A 19,532-nucleotide genomic window follows, 5' to 3' on the forward strand; every position below is an offset into this window, starting at 1 on the left:
AGGAAGGAGAGCTGGGTTGTGTCACTTCTTTTTCGTCTATTCCAAGCAAGGGTTGACCTGCTACCATGGACACATTTCAGAGACGCAGTAAATGTGTCTCTTTTACCAATCTCAATTCCTTTGCTTGCTTGTTCTTTTTTCTTTTCTTTTTTTTTAATGACTTCCTTGTTGGGTCTAGGTCTGAATTTTTGTGACATTCTGCTTCCTCTGGCTATTCTTGCTTTAAAAAATTTTTTTTATGTTTTATTTATTTTTGAGAGAAAGAGAGAGAGAGAGCACGAGAGGGACAGAGAGAGAGGGAGACACAGAATCTGAAGACAGGCTCCAAGCTAGCTGTCAGCACAGAGCCCAACGCGGGGCTCAAACTCACAATCCGGGAGATCATGACATGAGCCGAAGTCGGACGCTTAACTGACTGAGCCACCCAGGTGCCTTGGCTATTCTTGCTTTTAAATTTTCTGCATACAGACCACAGAATAAGTGGGTTTGGTTCCAGGGTTGCCCCTGGCCTGTGAGAAATCTTTGCGAAAATTAGGACATTTTAGAAAAAGGAGCTCCCTTTGGGCGAACATGACTGTGTACTGGGATCCAGGGTCTGCTGAGGGCAGTGTGGGCTGCATTTCAACACCTACTTCCTCTCCTCAGGGCACCTTGGCTGGTTTCTCTATTAAATCTTTCACTTATCCCCCTTCGCCGGTTTCTTGGACCCCAACTGTTTTTTGGGGGATGCCAGAGATTTGCCTTTTATGCTTAGATCCTTCTTAACTGCAATTCACCTTTTTCTTCTTTACTCATTTTCAGGGCGTTACTGTTAAACTCCTTGTTTATCTGCCAGGTTTTACAGAAGCACCTTTAATTCATCTTTCTATCTTTGAGCAATTTGAGTAGGAATTCAAGTTATATCCTTGGGTTTTACATTTATTTGGTCGGTTGATTTTTTAATACATGCTTTCATATGTTCAAAGACTTGCTTGCTGATAGCATTATTTGTTGCTTAAATGACAAACATATGGCCAACTGCCAGAGGAGCTGTGTTATTTGAGGAGGTCCAGGAAGCCTGCTCTAGGTCTAACTAGACCCCTCCTTGATTGCCATTCGTGCCTCAAATTCTATCTTAAAGCCACATTCTTTTGGACTAAGCAAATGCAGCCTTGTTGCAATATACTACACTTGGAAAGAACTAAGGAGACTGCACCAGTCATTGACACTTTAGTGAGAATTAGTTTATCAAATCCTGTTCCAAGGGCAGCTATGTGACAGAAGAAAGGTGGTTTGGGTCATGGAATATACTAATCCCCTAGTGGGCAGGCCTGATTAGGCTGGCAGAAATACCCTTGAACATATTGGTCATTTTGAGGGATTCTGAAGAGAACAAGGGACTGAAGAGAACAAAGAGAACAAACCCTCTTTGAGGGTTCTGAAGAGAACAAAGGCAAATTGACCTTTGTCATGTTTTGCCCAGAGCAATCCCAGGGCAGCTCTAAGAGATCTAACTTGGTATAAACTATTCAACAGTATTGATGTTTCCCGATGTGACTAAGGGTGAGACTCTTCTGTTAACTTGCTGGAGCAGCTGAGAATTCAGATTCCTTCCCTGGGCCTACACCAATCACTCCCTGTTTTGACCTTGATCTTTAGTCATTGAACTTCCTTGAAGGCCCAGGGTTGGTGATGTTAGCAGGGCAGGACACATACATCTAAGGAATTCATTTCTCACATGAATATGGCCACCTGTGGAGAGATCTGCGCAAGACAGGCCACAGGCCCAAAGAATATTGAAGCAATAAAGGTCCTTAAAGACCATAACCAGTCTAGTCCTAGGCCTGTCAAAGTGGGCTGCACACACATCTGAGGGTGCAAAGCCATGACTTATACACAAATTAAATATGGTGCATCTTCCTGCAGTGTCCTTTTACTAGATAGTAATAAATTTAAAATGTTAGCTTTAAATTAAAACAAGCATACCCGTATTACAGAATGGAATATAGCAGTCACAGGAATTCAAACAGATACCAAGGAAAATGAATACACGAGCACAGAAAACAGAGCTTAGATTACCCAGGATTATGTTTTCAAAAACAATTTTGCATCAGAATCACCTGCAGAATTTCAAAAAAAACTTCAGAACAATTCTGCTGCCAGTGCCCTTTCCAAATGGATTCTAGTACATTGATATTCCTCCAGAGCTCCTCTGGTGATTCAGAGGTACGGCCAGAGTTGAGAGCCTCCAAATTTGAGCCCAGCTGAGGCTCGGCAGGGTGAAGTGACTGACCCAAGATCACACAACTCATTTCTATTTGGTGTTTTTAGCCATTGTTCTATCTATGATCTGCTTCTCAATAGGATCAGCTGCCTAATTATGGGTCCTAGTGCTAAACGGAGAGTGCAGATCCCTTGTTGTATATAAATCGTTAAGAATTTTAAGACAGCAACAGCACAGCATTGGCAAGTGCAGAGTCCTACCGCATGTGCTGGCCCATGTACACACCCATGGAGTCAGCCCTGCGCCTCCAAAGCCTGAAGAGTGTATTCAGCCCTGCAGCCAACTTAGAGCAGTGAAAGCACATCTACAGGACGGGGAGGAACAGTGCCCTCGTCTACATTCCCTAGTTTATGCGGTGAGATGACACATGCATGCAAGCATACCCACACGCACCCCTGCTCAGGTATTTCAGAGACACCTTCTGGCAGAAGTGGTTAGCAAAGATTAAATGAGATTGTTCTGCTGTAAAAGCATGTTTGCTTCTTCATCTAAACTGAGAATGAAACTGTCAGCTCTTGGCTCTAACCTGTGCTGGGTGGCTTATAAATTCCAGTTTACACTTTCGCCCCAAACCACAACCCCCCCCCCCCCATCCCTGTACAAGTTTTCATACTCCTAAATCTTCATCTGGAATTATAGGCTCAGATTACGGAAAGGCGTTTTGTTGTATTTTGAACACAACTGAGTTAGGTCCCTCTCTGAAATAAATGAGGGCGTCTGTTGTGTTGGGTTGAGGGGGAGAACCATGGACTGTGCGCATGCACACGCGCGCGCTCACACACACACACACACACACACACACACCAATATCAGAGACGGGAAGCCCAGCAGAGCCTGATAGGATTGCAGAACTTAGGAGAAGCCCTCACTCTAAGGAGGCTGTCTTCTCCTGGAGAGCGAGAATAACACACTCCGTGCCTGGATAAAGACCTCTGTTAGGGGCGGGAGCAGATGTATGTGTGAGGGCCTGGGGGAAATGCAGGGAGGAGAGGACCAGGCAAACTGCTGGAGGAAACGAGAGTGCATCCATTCTTTTGAGATTCAGCAGCCGGGCAAGGTACGGAGAGTTAATGAACCAAGGGGAGGATGGGGGAACACCAGGGAATTCAAAGTAAGTGAATGAAATTCTCATTACGTCGCCACTGGAATTAATATGCAAGCTTTCCTCTCTCTCAGGGCTTCTTTTTGGCATTGCTGCTATGAAATATTTGGAGCCAGGGATGGAGCAAAACCCTAGAGAAAAGCAGGTGATTCATGTTCCTGGGAATTTGCATCCAACTCAGTAGATGGGGCAGACAGAGCCTGCACAGCTGGGGAAGCTTTCTCAAAACCTTCGAAATCAGCAGCCATCCAGTCCTGAGAGCAAGGGTGATTTAGTCAGATAGGTCTGGGAGAGACCCAGTGTGGCCCGTTCTGTGAGGACCATTGCTTTCTTGATGGCCAGTCCCTGTCTGTATCTGACTGACTCAGGCTTACCCCTGAACGATGTCTGGAGACATGTATAAAAATGACAAAGGATTCACTGAAACTTAGAAAGGCCCTATGAGGGAATGCGCTATAATCAGCGTATTAAATCTATAACTTTGGGCCATGCACACGTGTGGTAGACAATCACACAAAGCAAGCACAAATACTCTAGGGAAGCTCTTGCTGCAGCAGCTAGAGTGGGCTCCCAGGTCAGGCAAGTGAGTTCTGCTCCCACCTCAGTGTAATCAGAGGCCAAGAACTTAACCTCTCTTAGTCTTGTCTTCTCCAGCTAAAAATGAGCTACATCGGACAGCTATTTTATAAACTTGTCTTGAGGCTTGCATAACGTGGTGTAATTGTGAAGGTTTTCACCTGGAGCATAGTAGGTATTCAGCATACATACATACATAGTACACAGCGAGCACATAGTAGGTATTCAGTAATAACTATTATCAACCATCAATCCTTTCTTTCTCTCTGCCCCCAGGCTGGGGATTAATGAAAACCTTCAGCCAAGAGTAACTTAAGAAGGAGATGCTTTTGGCCAGGTTCTGTTCCACCCTTTTGACGCACTCTTGTGTGCTTGGCTGGCCTTCTATGCACAACCAGCCCTTGTCCACAAGAAGCCCAACAGAATGGGCATCTCTCCATAATAGGAATGATACATTAACTGAGAAGACAGACGTCTTAGACTCTGTCTCGTGCTGTTTTCAAACATCACCTCATGAGTTGACAAAGCAGTCCCGATTTGCTTCCTGATGAATCTGGACAATGCTGGAAAGTGAGGCTGTCCCTTTCCTTTCTTCCAACATGTGTCCAGTGAAGTGACCTCAGAACCGCCTCTCTGAGTTATCTTCTAGCAGCGGGAGAGAGGGTTCACACAGGTCAGAACTTCTCCGGGGCTCCATGCCCTTCAAAGATGCATCTTTGAGCATTCTGTTACAAAATGAGAAAAGTAAGGACAATGAAGAAAGCTTTCTTCAGTAAAGCTTTCAATCAAAAGGACTGTCCTCTATGTGGAGATTGTGGTTTGCTGGTGTTTTGTGTATCAAGATGTGTTTTGTGTGTGTGTGAAACAATAGAGAAAGGAGATGAAAGCAGTTATATTTTATACCCTGACTTGGCAAAATGAAAAGGAGGCAAACCCATGTTTCCCTCCGTTACCACCCAATTAAAAAAAAATAATTTTACTGGCTCATGAAATAAGAAAGCTGGAAACCACTGATATGGACCACCCTGGTGGTTTAGGGAAAGAAAATAACTTCCAGATTAGCAGCTACCCAGAACATTTTCCCCAGACTGTAGACCCCTGGGCTTTTGCTGCATGAATTATTTCATGTCTCCTATCTATGACGAATATGGCAAATGAGGGTGAAAGGGGCTGTATGAGAGGTCATGGGTTTCCCCCAATAAACCAACCACATAGTAGTAAGGAGGGATGCAAAGTCAACGTGCCATCCCCATTCCTACCACAGATACAACTCTTCCCTCGTGTAAATGGGTCTGAGAACATTTGGTGTTGATGCTGATCCAGTACTTCCAAAATACTATGTTTGTATTTAAAACATTTCTAAGTGAAACATCTTCTGTTAGAGATTCAACTACAACCTGGTTTTGTTTGGGCTTGAAAAGACCACTTTTTTGGGTGAGAGTCCAATATTGTAAAATTACTCTTTTCATTATGATAACTAGCAGGTACCAAACACCTAACCATGAGGTCACATTTCCAATAACATATCTCAAATTATGTGATGTTTTGTCCTATTGTTTTGTGTTTGCTAATGCTGCTTCAGCAAGTATTTCTAGACCTCTCTGAGAAGAACTCGAATGGTCCCCCAAAGCTTCCTTGGGGGTTACCTGATACTCTAGCCAGCCATTGGACTTCAGGCTGCTGGCCTTCACACCATCCCAGGCTCCAGGTCATTCCACCCTTCCAGGCCTCTCCTGTCAGGCCTTGATCTCCTCCATCCTTTCTTCCCCTACCAGGCCTTTGTGATTAATTTCTGCTGTCCCCTCCTGGAATGACTACTTGTTCAAGTCCTTGCCCTTGGCCAAGGTTCAGTTCAAGACATTTCCTCTAGAAATTCTAAGATCCCTAGTGTATAAATAGCCTCTTTTGTCATTCTCCTGCTGCACTTTGTACCCCAATAATCCAAGGTATGTGTAGTGAGTGCTGAAATGATTATTTGTATGTCTGTGTTCCTACCACTTTCAGCCACCCTGTGAGCTCCAGGATGCAAGGACTAGATCATAATCATTTTTTTTAACTCACCAAAGCATTGGCACAATATATTGAACATAGTAAGTCTGGTAAATACTGTTTAAGACTGAATTGCCTTAAATTCTCACTAAGGTGTAAAGGACTGATTGTCATACCTCCCAGGATGCATAAGAAAAAACTTTCTTTCCCCCAGTAGGAACATTGGCTCTCACTGGTCCATGGAGGGAAAAGACAATTCTTGAACCTTCCAGAAAATCCTACAGGATGGATAGCCTGAACAGCATTCAGGTAGGTGAAATGTCAAAGAAGCACATAAATTCATGACAAGAATCCCCACCGTGTCCCCTACCAATCACTCCAAACAACAACACTGACAGATTTTGTACACTATCAGCCTTATTTAACCAGCCATCATTTCCTTTTAAAAAAAAAAATAAGAAGAAGAGTTAAGGTCAAGTAGAAAAAAAAATGCCTTTGAATTAAAATCTTAGCTTTTCTTTGAACATCCAGATGATTAAATGAGATCCAGACGAAAGCAGGCAATTTCCAAAAAATAAAACCCAGCCGGGGGTACTGCATTCCCTCATGCTTCTACCAGAAACCCCATGGTAAAGTAAAGTAATGATTGATTCGGAGAGAATTATGGCTATTATAAACTGTAATCAGTGGTGGATGAGAATAATTACACAGGGAAAGGAGGGAAAAGCTGAAACATGGCTGAGCAGTGTTCTGATGGATGGGGAAGTCATTTCCTGGCCGTTAATGACTGATTTTTCAACAGTCAGCACACAAGCTTTAATCCCAGAGGGGAGAAGGAGAAAGAAATGGCCACATTATAAAGGATGCTACTGACTTAACCTTACCACTTTTAATCTGAATATAGCTGATGCCTGTCCCCCTATCTGTCCTTGCTTTTTTGTTCTTGCTTTTGCAGATATACCCTCTGGTGGGGTGAGGTTAGGTCTGGCCTTTATCTGAGAGACACCAGAAAGAGTTATGGTTATATAGAACTCCCGTAAATCACGGTGGTGGGAAATGGCATTGGGGCGTCAGAACTGCGAGGGCCACAGAAATCACCTGGTCTAGTCTGCTCGTTTCACAGGGGATCCCAAAGAGGTGAAGTGATTTGTTCAAGTCACACAGGTAATGGACTTTCAACCTGAGGGGAGCCTGCCCACCCAGGACCACAAGGGAGACTGGCCTTGTCACAGAGGCACGATCAGAGCCCTGAGGGAGACAGCTTTGCTAAACTCTTTTCGATATTGTTACCAGCTCAGTGTCTTGCCCTCTGAGACAGGCTCCGGGGTCCCCTGTTCTGCCTGCAGAAATTGTTACTGGGTGAGGTCACAAGAAGTCTGAGAGAGCATAGGCCTGTGGAATGATCCATTTTCATTTATAGATGAGCAGTGAGTCTTTTAATCTGTGACCCTAATGGCGGGAGGGAGGGACAGAATGATAGAGACTGAGACAGGGAGAGGGAGAGAACCGAATGTATCTTATTTGCATCCATACAACAGGATAACTGATGGAAACAGACTAGAAGTCATAAAACTGTGTAAAGCAGGACAACCAGAATTGTTGGTGACACTTTTCTTTGGAGCCCTATGAATTTGAAGAGCCTTTCTAATACCTTCATGAAGTACTAGGTTTCTCTCTCACCTCCTCCTTACCTCTCTCAGAGCCCCTAAAGCAGAGAAGATGTGTGATGGTGGATAATGTGGGACAAATTCCAGCAACCCCTCTCCTCTCTGCCTCCAGGACAAAGCCCATCAGAAGGAAAGGAAGGATCATCTTCTAAGAAAATATGACTGCCTCTGAAGCCAAATTATGTCAAGATATAAGATCAGGAATGTCCAGATGCTGTTTATCCCATCTTAATTAAATTTGGACTTCTTTGGGGGAAAAAAGTACCTCAGTTCCAGGAAAAGTTGTTTGGACTCTGAGGCTGTTTGGATTCTGTTTTATGAAAATAAACATTTTAATCAAGATACCATCATTCCTAGATTTTCACTGCGAAGGTATTTTCTGAAGCAAACCCTCTTGAGCCAATATATGTTCTTAATAATATTCTATTCAATGCTGCCCAATGGTCTTTGTTTTTTCTCTGTTCTCATTTTCAGTTTCTTAAAAGTATTTCAAACAGGATCAATGCATTTTCAAAGGCACATTTTACAGTGATGCCGGGAGAAATCATTTGTCCATCTGGTATTCCTTTCCCCTCCTTCAGGTAAGCACACCTCAGATTTCCTTTAGGGAACCATGCTTCCCCTAGTCCCTGGAATCCTGATAGATCTACAAATCCCAGAGTCATGTCCCACCACATAGCACCCTTACCCCACTGGCACTCCATGTGCCCCCAGATGCAGAAGGGGGCATGCAGTTTTGATGGGCCAGTCTAAGTCCTCTCTTCCCAAGCCAGAGTGATTGGCTTTAAATGGCCATCTTTCTTGAGACTTTCTACACAGATGCTGAAAGAGTGTATATACCTTGTCGATTTGGAATAATAGCTGTAGGATATGGTCTTTGAGCTGCCTGGACTAATTTTCCATCTGTAGAGAAAGAGCCACAGGTGGGGGGGGGGGGAGAGAAAGAGAGAGAGAGAGAGAGGCTAACCTTATATATCATCCAAGCCCATGAATCCAGCAGAACCTGACTTTTAAATCCCATAACCCTGAACTCCACAACTATGGGAAATAATGTACTCCCTTGCTGTAAGCTACATGAAATTGGGTTACTCTCTCTTATTACCCAGAGTCCTGACAAGATTAAGACTTTTCATTGGGCCTGCTTTGATTTAACCTTGGCTAGAGGGTCCAGTACGTTCTTTCTTTTCCTTCCTTCCTTCCTTCCTTCCTTCCTTCCTTCCTTCCTTCCTCTTTCTTTCTTTCTTTCTTTCTTTCTTTCTTTCAGAAAGTACAAGCAGGGAAGAGGGACAAAGGAAGAGAGAGACTCTTAAGCAGGCTCCACACTCAGCACAGAGTCTGACAAGGGGCTCAGTCCCACACCCCTGGGATCATGACCTGAGTCGAAATCCAGAGTTTGATGCTCAACCGACTGAGCCACTCAGGCACCCCCAGTACTTATTTTTTTAATTGAAATATTTATAATGAATTATTGTGCTAGTAATGAAGGGCTATAGTACTTTATATAGCAAAAAATAAACTTATCTTTTGACTATAACTTGGATTACCAGGCTCACTATGTATCTAGTTACAACCAATCTTTGAATCACATGTTTTGAATAAATGAACAAACAACTGAACAGACAGATGGGCTAAAAGTCTTCCAGAAATCACCCAGCACCTGCTGGAAGCCTCCATTCTGCCAATGAGCTGTTGGAATGAACAACTCTTTTAACCGTGTACACACACACACACACACACACGCACACATGCACAACTAAAATTATCCTACAAGGACTAACAAGAAAAATGCAAAAGATCTCTAAAGAAAATATTTGCAATTATTGTTTACCATGTGATTTAGGGAAGTGTGCCATTCTCCCCACAGGTAATACCAAAGGTGAGAGCACATTTTAAGGACTCCAAAGGGATGCAGAAACTCCAGAGAGAAAATTCAGACATCTAGAATTTTCCTTTCCCTCTGGGACCCAACCTCCGTGTTTCTGAGGACTAGGTCATGCGCAATGAAGCCCTTCATCTCTTATAGGCTCTGCCCTGCTCTACACAAAGCCATCAGTGCGAGAGCAGGACATGCCTTGAGTGTCAGTCCTGAGAACTCTCAGGTGCAGAGGACTAGCGGTCAAGCCTGCCAGCCAAGGCATTCCAAAGACTCGTCCCCATGGAGGACCCTCGGGGGCCACACAACTTGAGGGGTGCTGTCAGAGGTAACACTGGCCAGTGCCTGGCAGAATAGAGAGAGGAAGTCAACCACCCCAGCAGGGCACACACGGTCTCTTGTATCTGGCCTGGGCTTGCCCTGTCCCAAGAGGAAACTTTCTACCCTGCCCTGTTCCGTTCCTGTGAAGTGCAGTCTCTCACTTGGGAGGGGAAAGAGAGAAGCTCCCTCTGGGCACAAATATCAATTAAGGTCCCTGTCACCATAGAGGCACACAGTTTCTGCTCCAGGCAGCGCCTTCCCCATTTTATCCTGTCAAGGTGGCCACCTTCATGAAGAATAAATGGATTATTTCGCTATAGTCACTTAACCCCAGAAAATGAAAACAAATCCTATTATGGCTAGTGGGTGTCTCTTTGTCTTATTTTTGTTGACCTCCAGGTATGTCATATTTCTGTGGGTTTCCCAATAGGTCAATTGTCTGTATTCGTGGGTCTTTGACATTAACAGTGGTATGTTACGTTTTCTAAGTATGTTAAAACACAATATTTCATATGTATACACACACAGGGTCACAGATATACATGGGCATATACATTTATTCACATTTATTTATATATGTGCATGTTGTGTATATGTATATAACCACACACATGCACATACCTGTCCTATCCATAATTGTCACTCTGTTAAGAGGTATTTGCCAGATTTTTGAACAAATGGCTTAGGGCCATTTTCTGTTGTTAAAAGTGAGAATGCTCATTGTAGAAAAATTAGAAGATGGGGAAACGTGTGAAGGGAAAAAGAAATACCGCTGATAATCCCACTAAACAGAGGAAACCATTTTATGCTTTATCCATTCCTGCCCTTTCGCATGCATATTGGAGGGGTATCCTTTTTATACAGTCAAAATTGTGCTATGGACAATTCTGTAAACTGGTCTTCTGCTCAGTCCTATGAGAGGCATTTTCCCTACGTTTGTCAGGATAATTTTAAGCCTACCTCATGCATTTCATTCCAGGAGTAAATATGAGTGTGTGATGTCCAGGCGGGACCAGGAACGGACTGTACCCTATGCCCTCTGTCTTTTCAATCGTTGCCCAGTCTACCTGAAGGAGGTGAGAAGCAGACATGGCATTGCTCGCTGGCATGCGCCCCCTCCGACCGCCCCCTCCCCTGGCTCCCTGGCTCACCACCTGCCCTGACCCAGAAGGGGCCTCTTGCCCAGCACTGGGAAAGTGCAGATCCCTTACCTAAGAGGCAGGCGGGCAGGCTCGGTTCCAGACTGCCGCTGGCACTTTCCCTGCAGAGAAAGCACCTGTGAGGTTAGGCTTGGAACCTGAGCATGCACCCCCCTTCCTCCCTCTCTAGGGCATCTGACTCCTACTGACTGAACCGCAGTCTGAAGGTGCTCAGGGCTCTTTATGTAAGTGGTGGCTCCCTGCCTGGTGTGTGTATTATTCAGAGAGGCCGGGGATGGGCTGCCTGGGGGAAGAGTCTTGCTGAGTGGCTGAGAGAGTAATAGACCTTAGCAAGGGGTAGTAGTCTTGGCGCAGTCACCCCAGGGCCTGGCTGTCCCCACCCCACCTGCACTCCAGGCTCTACCAGATCTACTTCCGTTTAGTTGGGCCCAGAAGCACTGAATTGAGAAAGGGGGCGCGGGGGACAAAAAAACCCAGGATAGAGAACAAACATTGTAAAGAAGCCTGTTAAAGAAAGATTTAGGCACAAAGACATTTTTATATTTTTTTAAAGCACCAATAAATTCCTTCTCATAAAAATGACAGGAAACCAATTTGGAATGAAAGGAAGAAACTTACAGAGTCACCAGATATACTTGAAAGCAAAGGAACAAAAGAAAGAGCCTGGCCCCACAGCAGTGATGGAAGTGAGAAGATGGGTTTGGCCTTTGCCGGCCCAGCTTGAACTCAGTGCCCTGGATGGAGTAGGCCGGGCCCTAGGCCAGCAGAAGCCACCCTCCTGGAGGCCGTGCGGGTTGAAGTGAAGAAAGGGTCGGGGTATGCTGGGGTCTCAATAACAACCGAGCTCTTTCTTGAAGATCTGCCCAGTGAGGTGTCTGCTGAGACTCGGCCCTCCCCTCCCCAGGTCCACAAGCCAACAGGAGGGGCTTCCTGAGCAGGAGGGCCCGGGTAGGTTCACATGCGTCTGTGGTGTCTCTGAGCAAAAGCCTCTGAGGCCACTGTTTTGGGATTGTCAGTGACTCCTCAGTCATTTACTAGACCCTTCTGTCTTTCTGTTAGTTCATAAGGCATAGGCAATTTCTCCTCCTAAAACTGTGAAGCACACACACACACACAAACGAAAAACAACTTCTGATTCATTTTCTGCTCTCAAGTCTTAGCTAAGTCTTAAATTTGACTAAATCGTTTTAAGACAAATGTTATCTGTTCTTTAATTATGAAATTAACACACTTTTGCACATTTAGGAAAATTGAGAAAAGTACAGAATATTTACCCATACTATTATCTGGAGGTTGTATGTTCTTTTCTCTGTCTTCCTTCTCTTCCTTTCCCCCCAGTTGAACGGGAATGGTAAATGCTAGATCCTTGGACTTTCCTTAAATTGGGGCATTTTCGGGGCGCTTGGGTGACTCAGTTGGTTGAGAGTCCGACTTTGGCTCCAGTCATGATCTTGCAGTCCGTGAGTTTGAGCCCTGCATCAGGCTCTGTACTGACAGCTTGGAGCCTGGAGCCTGCTTCAGATTCTGTGTCCCTCTCTCTCTGCCCCCCCCCCCCCACTCGCACTCTGTCTCTGTCTCTGTCTCAAAAATAAATAAACATTAAAAAAAATTTTTAAATAAAAATAAAAATTGGGGCATTTTTGAAAAGTCTCAAGAGATGACCTGAAAAATAGGATGTTAGGGTTAAAAATGTTGGGCAAACCCTACTATCCCCTTCTCAGAGATGCCCAGAGAAGCCTTGCAGAAAATACCATCGTTGGGCTTGGTTTACAAAAATCTCATGATCCTATTTGATTCCAGAACAGTTCATTCCATGTAACATACATTGCCGTGCTATGGAACCATTCTGAATACGTGGTTTTGAGATTGCTGTTCAATCATGAGATATTTGAACAGCCTGCTGTCTTTTCTTGCTGCTGGCTCATATACTGTAAAGAGCAGCTGGTTGGCACCCCCAAGCCCTCACGTGATGCTTTCGATTTGGGGCTGGCTTTTGAAATACCATTGATTGCAATTCCAGTCTGATACATCAGATAGTTTTATTTTTCGGCCTCCTCTTACTGTTCCGTTAAAGACATTTGGTGTCTTGTTTCCTAATGATTATCATCATCGTTATCACTAACGACATTTATTGAACATTTACTGCTTCCAGGCACTGTGCTGAGCCCTTTTTGTAATTATCCTATTTAACCTCATACCAGCTTTATCAGGGAAACAATATTCTTCTTCTCATTTACTAGATAAGGAAACTGAGGTTCAAATTGGTTAAGTAATGTGCTTTTAAGTGGTTCCACTGGGATTGAAATACACATGGCCTATCTGTTGTTAACCATCTGATGCTATTTGCTTCAAATATGTCAGCTCCAAGGTTTGCAAACATCCACAGACAGAGGCTTAGTGTGCACAATCTTAAGATCTTAGGTACTTTTCTCTCAACATATGTATAGCCTTAATCAATCTAATTACCCACCTGACTTCCCTCTATCCCCTGTTCCTCTCCTCTTGCAATTATTTATTAAATTTCTACTAGATGTGAAACACTGAGTCAAATGTTAAAGTGAATACTCAGTCTAAGACATGGGCTATTTCTTAGGAGGTTAACAGTGTAATATAAGATCCCAATGAGTAAACCACTGGCTCAAACAAAACTAATGTTGCTCTAAGAACTCAGAGGAATAGCACCTAGATCACTGGGAGCCAGTGAGAACTTTCCAGAGAAGGTGGCAAGAGAGGTGAGTTTTCAAGAGTAGGTGCCCATTAAGTAGGCCAAGGATTGACATTCCAAGAACACAGATGGGCATGTTCAAGGCAAGGAGGCAAGAGGCAGCCCAGGAGTCCGGAAAGCCACTAGTGCTAGAGTTGGGTTGGGCTGGAATGAAGGGCAATGGGCCCCTGAAGGAGGAAGGCTAGAGAGACAGGCAGGGTCAGGTCCAGAAGGGGCGTTGTGTGCTAAGCTGGGGGTTTTAGACATATGGAGAATGGGATGATTAGGTTTGTGTTTTAGAAAAGCCCCTCCAGCAGCAGTGGGGAGGCTGCCTGAGGAGGAGGGATGAGGTGTAGGGAGTTAAATACAGCACTGCCCTGAGGCAATCAGAATGTGGATGGACCAGAAGAGAGAGATCAGAAAGATGCAGGAGGAGAAACTGAGAGGATCTGATTGACTTTTGGATGTGGGAGGTGAGGGAGGAATAACAAGGACTCCTGGATATTTGTGGTGACAGTGGTGGCGGGAATGGAAAGCAGGGAGGACAGCTCTAGGGGACAGTCAGTGCTGGTGACTGGGAGCCCAGGGCGAGACACAGCTGGTGGCAAGGAGTCCACTTGGCTTCGGCAGCTCTGTGGGTGACCGTGCCATTGACACAATTTGGGCCTTCCTCTCAAGAACCCTTCCTTCTCTGACTTGTCCATTCTCCTAAGCTGTGAGACGTTAATTTTTAAAGAAGCCCCATTCATATCTGTTTTCTAGTCTCAAATCTTAGCTGCATTTTAAAGTTGACAAAGTTGTTTTGAGATAAACTTTAACTATTTTTATTACAGAAATAATACATCTATATTTTATGCATTCAGGAAAACTGAGAAAAGTATCAAATGGTCACCCGTACTATTACGTTAGAGAGATGTATTTGGAGGTTGTGTATTCTCTCTTTCTCTGCACTCTCCCATAGCTTCCTGTACTTTCTTTCCTATGTATTCATTTGATTTATTTATTCATTCATTCATCCGTGTATTCAACTGATATTTACTGAACATCAGCTATATGCTAGGCATAATTGTGGGCATTGAGGATACAGCAATAAACAAAACAGGACCTTAAGGAGTGTAAGTTTTAATGGTAGAAACTTTTGATAAGAAATAAGCAAATAAAGGTGTGTTGTGTGCTATACATGCTGTGGACAAAAATAAAGAAACCTGGGCAAGAGAGCTATGGAGTACTGGACAGAGATTTGCCATGTTATGCAAAGTGGCCTGGAGAGACTTCTCTGATGACTTGAGGCCTTCAATGGAGCCTTGAAAGAAAATCCAGAGGAAGAATGTTCTGGACACAGGGAGCATGAATTGTCAAGACCCTGAAGGTGAGGGAATGTTTCAGGACTAGCTCATGGCTGGATGGGTGAAGCGGAGAACAGTAGGTGAAGTCACGGAGATAGTGGGAAGCCAGATCAGACTTAATAGGGAAGAAATCCTCAGAAAGCAACAGAGAGACCAGTTTAGGAGGCTATTTAGATATTCTGCAGAGGAGATGATAGTGGCTTGGACTGGTAGGGTAACAGCGAGGTGGTGAGAGGCAACTGGAACTGGATCCATTTTTTAAGTTTATTTATTTTGAGACAGACAGAGACACAAGAGGAAGGGGCAGAGAAAGAGGGCAAGAGAGAATCTCACGCAGGCTCTGTACTATCAGCACAGAGCCCGACACATGGGGCTCGAACTCATGAACCATGAGATCGTGACCTGAGCTGCAATCAAGAGTCAGACACTTAACCGACTGAGCCACCCAGGCAGCCCGAATCTGGATCCATTTTGAAAGCAGTCTAGGGGGATGTGTGACCCAGGGGTCAAAGATAATGCCAAGGGTTTTGACCTGCACTGGAAGAATGGAGCTTTTGTTCATTGACAGGTATCGTCTTTGTTTATTTATATACGTGCATATGTTTTTATATGGTTGAAACATAATTTTGCAATCTGCTCTGCCCTCCTCTCCCACTTATTTCCTCTAAAAGCAGAAAATTAAAGGAAACCAAACAGAAGACATTCTTCCTGTTCATCTGCTTACTTTTTCTATCCTTATCCCCTCTCTTCTCTGTTTTCTTGTCAGGAAAACAAAAATATACGTGAATTTAACCATGCATTCTGAATTTTGCTTGTGAAGGAACTTGGCTAGAGGCTGCACTTTATTTGAACTGTGTGGCCCGTGGCCAAAGGAAATAAAGTTTAATTAATGCTAATTTTTCTAACCCCTTTCTTTGCCTTTTCAGCAAAATAAAACTACCTTTGGGAGAACTGGCAAAAAAAAGTTAAAGCAGACACCACACTACTAACTCTAGCCATCGATATAGCAAAAATATTTTCCTACATGGTTGTGTTTAGTCAGAAGGAACAAAATATTTTATCTTGCTCTTTCTCCTACTTACTGCTTTTTTTTTTTTCAGTTTGAACATCAGTTTACGTTCATTCCTCTTTATTTCTTTAGAATGTTTTGACAGTCTGTGAGCTTTGGGCTGCGACCTGAGTGCCAAGCTTGGTTGGCCATTGTTACAGCTGCTGGATTGTAGGGTGCAGCTGACAGGGTGGGCCACCTGCTGATGTACTCAATTAGGGATCGATTTGTTGGCTTTTTTGGTCTGTGAAGTTACATTAGACCAGCTACTGGGGCTCCAGTTATTAGGAAGAAATAAGTGCTCATGTCTATAGGTAACAGGTTTTGTTAACTATGCTTAGAACCAAAGCATGCCCTCATTGGTCCACTGGTGAAGATCATCAGCGGTTGGAGTTTAAGGAGTTGCTTTCTTCCCTTGGGCCTATTTGCTGCACATGTTTCAGGTTATGTTTACAAATCAGTTGAAGTATAGATTATACAGTGGTCTCTGGGTCTTACAGCATTCCCATGAGAAAAATGCTGTGATGTAAGGCCTTAGAATCCTGTGGCTGGATAATCAGTTGAGGAAATCTGATCTGGTCCCATCCTCCCCCCAGGCCCAGATCAAAAAACAAGGCAAACAAAACAAACACGTGAAAAGAAAAAAAATCCTCCATTCCCCCTCCCCCCCATTATTACCTCCATCCTATTTTTAAAATGAGGAGGCCCAGGCCAAGTTTGTGAGGGGGCTTACCCAGGGTTACCCAGTATGTGAATGGCAGAGCTCGAGGCTTGACTTGGGAGATTGGTGCAAAGGACCCTCCAATGGCTGTTGTGAAGCTTTGTTTGGCCTGTTGTGAACCTGTTTGGTTCCTCTTTGGCTATGGCCTTGGATGAGGTCATGAATGAGGGCAGTGCCATATCATACCTGGACCACTGCAGTAACTTTCAAAGTAAGATCCTTTTACAGTCCTTTTCTTCTCCAGCTCCCACAGGAAAGACTTGGCGCATCAAGAGCTGGGGGAGATTGGGCCAAAAGACCAGAAGCTCAGTGTATCTCAGAGATAAGACCAAGAGTTGTGACATGGAGGTACCTTCAATGGAGAGACATATTTGCTTATGAGGCTCCATTCCTGCTGGTGGTGGAAAATATTCAATCTTCTCAATTCAATCTATATCATTCTCTTCTGATAATAATCATGGCCTCTTTGGGATGCCTTCTCTCCTCTCAAGGGCTTTCCTTACCTTTCCTCACACTAAGAGTGATCTTGGAGAGTTACAGGGGAAACCCATGCATCCTCCTGGCATTGGGGTATTCTCTTGGACTTGCTGAATCTGTCACTGATGACTGAGACTGGTGCGTCTACCTGTGACCAGGTGTCCTTCAGAGCCTGATGGTTCCCTCATCTACCTCTCCTCGTTCCCTGAGACCTGCTGGTGATTCCTACTTAGAATCCAGCTGGCAAGGTCTATTCTGGAAGAAAAGTAAGAAAATAGCTTCCTACTCTAGAAGGACCTTAAGCCTACCCTAGTGTCTGTCCCCTGCTGAAGTTCTGGTCCTCCAGGCACGGGAAGAGAGAAGGGAGGACACCAATCTGACCTCCTGGCTGTCTTCTTTTCTCAGAGGCTGCCCTTCCCCGACTCTGGCAATGCTATGACCCCTTCCCTTTCTCCTTACCTGACAGGTATGATTCTCCTTTCACAGTCCATGATTTAGATAAGCAAACTTGATGATCAGATGCCACCATGCTTGGCCCCTGATATGCAAAGACCCAGCTTTGGGAGTTAGGACAACATTCTTTGCTCCTTCTCATGACAAAGTCTGGCTCCTGAAAAAAAATAAAAGGGGCATCCATTGACTTTTCTTTTCTTTTTTTTTTTTTTTTTTTTTTGCCTTGCTGCTTAGCATCAGTGTCTCCTTCCCCTTTCTTGACAGGGGCTCTGTGCGACCAGACACAAGGTTCTGCCATGGTGTGAGTTTGATGACAGATGAAAGATCAGATATCCAATTTGATCTTACAGACTCTTGTCTCCCAGATCATGGAAAAATGTGAAGCTCCTGGCAAACTCTGATTCTTGCCTAATTTATGAATCTGTTATGAGCTCCCAAATATCCCTCCTCTAAGTATTTTTTACTTAGTTAGATTCAGTTTCTGTTGTCTGCAACAACATGCCATTTTAGCACATGCTTTCAGATTATCAGGTGACTATAAACTAAAAAAAATTGTTTTTGAAAATTCCAAATACAGCAATAACTTGCCTACTTCTTACTGATTCTACTTTTTCCATGAAGTGATTAATTCTTCTGTTTTAACTGGAGTGGGAGGAGGTATTGGGGCCGCTAGGAATTAGGGATTATCAGGAGTCATATACATTAGTTTAATATGGCAGAAATATTATTCTCGCCACACATTTTGGGAAGTTTCTGGATGGCCTGGAGCAGCATTATTCATCAGAAGCATAGGAACACACAGGGCTATAGCTTGAGCTATAATAATTGTTACTTATGATACTGACCAATTTCTCTACCAAAAAGTGTTGCCCGTTTCAATTGATCTGTTCAGCATATGTGTTATTTGCTGTAGACGCTAAAAAAAGTAAAGCAAATATATTAGTTATCTATTGCTGTGTAACAAATTACTCCTAAAATTACTGGCCTTAACATACAATAAACGTTTATTACACACATAGTCTTTCTGGGTCAAGAATTTGGTAGGAGTTTAGCTGGGAGGGTTTGGCTTGGAGACTCTCATGAGAGACATGAGATGGTGAAGATGTCAGCTGGGGCTACAGCCATCTGAAGGCTTGACTGGGACTGGATGATCTGTTTCTTTAGTGGCTCATTCACATTACTAGTAAATTGGTGCTGGCTGTTAGCAGGAGATCTCGCTTCCTCCTCACATGGGTGTCTCCATAGAGCTGCCCGACTTGGGCAGGTGGCTCCCTTCAGTGTGAGTGATCCAAAAGACCAAAGCAAACACTGCAATGCCTTTATGAACTAGCCTTGGAAGTCATCCAGCCTCACTTCTGCTATATTCCACTGGTCACACAGTTAAACCCTGATGCATTGTGGGAGGGGCTTACATAACAGTGCAAATGTGAGGAGGCAAGGATCACTGGGAGCCACCTGGCTTCCTAACAACTGAGGTTTGCTTTAAGATGGTACGAACAGATGACCCAGTAGATGATTTACAGTGACCCATGCACCATCATCAAATTCACTGCTCTGGCAGTGAAATTTGCTATAATATATACTCTGTGGAGAAACCTTAAGACGAGGAGGAACTCAAATGTTTCACAACTGGAAACACTCTTATTCACAGCCTATTCACCTTTCCTTAATCTTGGAAAAGTAAGGCCCCCTCTGTCACTTTGTTAGATCAGGTGTAAATATTTAGAAATCCATTCTTGGTAAGCATCTGAGAGGGTGATGTGTCTTAGCTGTCACTACCACCTCAGCCAAGATATCCTCTAGATATTATCTTGTTAGTTTTGTTTAGTTAG

At 44.0% G+C, this 19,532-nt stretch overlaps 1 long non-coding RNA gene across 1 annotated transcript in view; it reads right to left on the minus strand.

Annotated features, from left to right (window-relative positions):
• Window positions 1-890: 890 nt before the first annotated feature.
• The window catches only part of LOC113604063 (uncharacterized), a 32,054-nt gene continuing 13,412 nt past the window's right edge, over window positions 891-19,532 (minus strand). Inside the window, exons 3-5 of the long non-coding RNA XR_003425869.2 lie at window positions 17,707-17,857; window positions 16,957-17,122; window positions 891-4,666 (exon numbers count right to left, since the gene is read on the minus strand). This is a non-coding gene — a long non-coding RNA (uncharacterized LOC113604063). The remainder of the gene's footprint in view (window positions 4,667-16,956; window positions 17,123-17,706; window positions 17,858-19,532) is intronic.

This window comes from Acinonyx jubatus, chromosome A2, assembly GCF_027475565.1.
Source record: "Acinonyx jubatus isolate Ajub_Pintada_27869175 chromosome A2, VMU_Ajub_asm_v1.0, whole genome shotgun sequence".
Taxonomy (NCBI): domain Eukaryota; kingdom Metazoa; phylum Chordata; class Mammalia; order Carnivora; family Felidae; genus Acinonyx; species Acinonyx jubatus.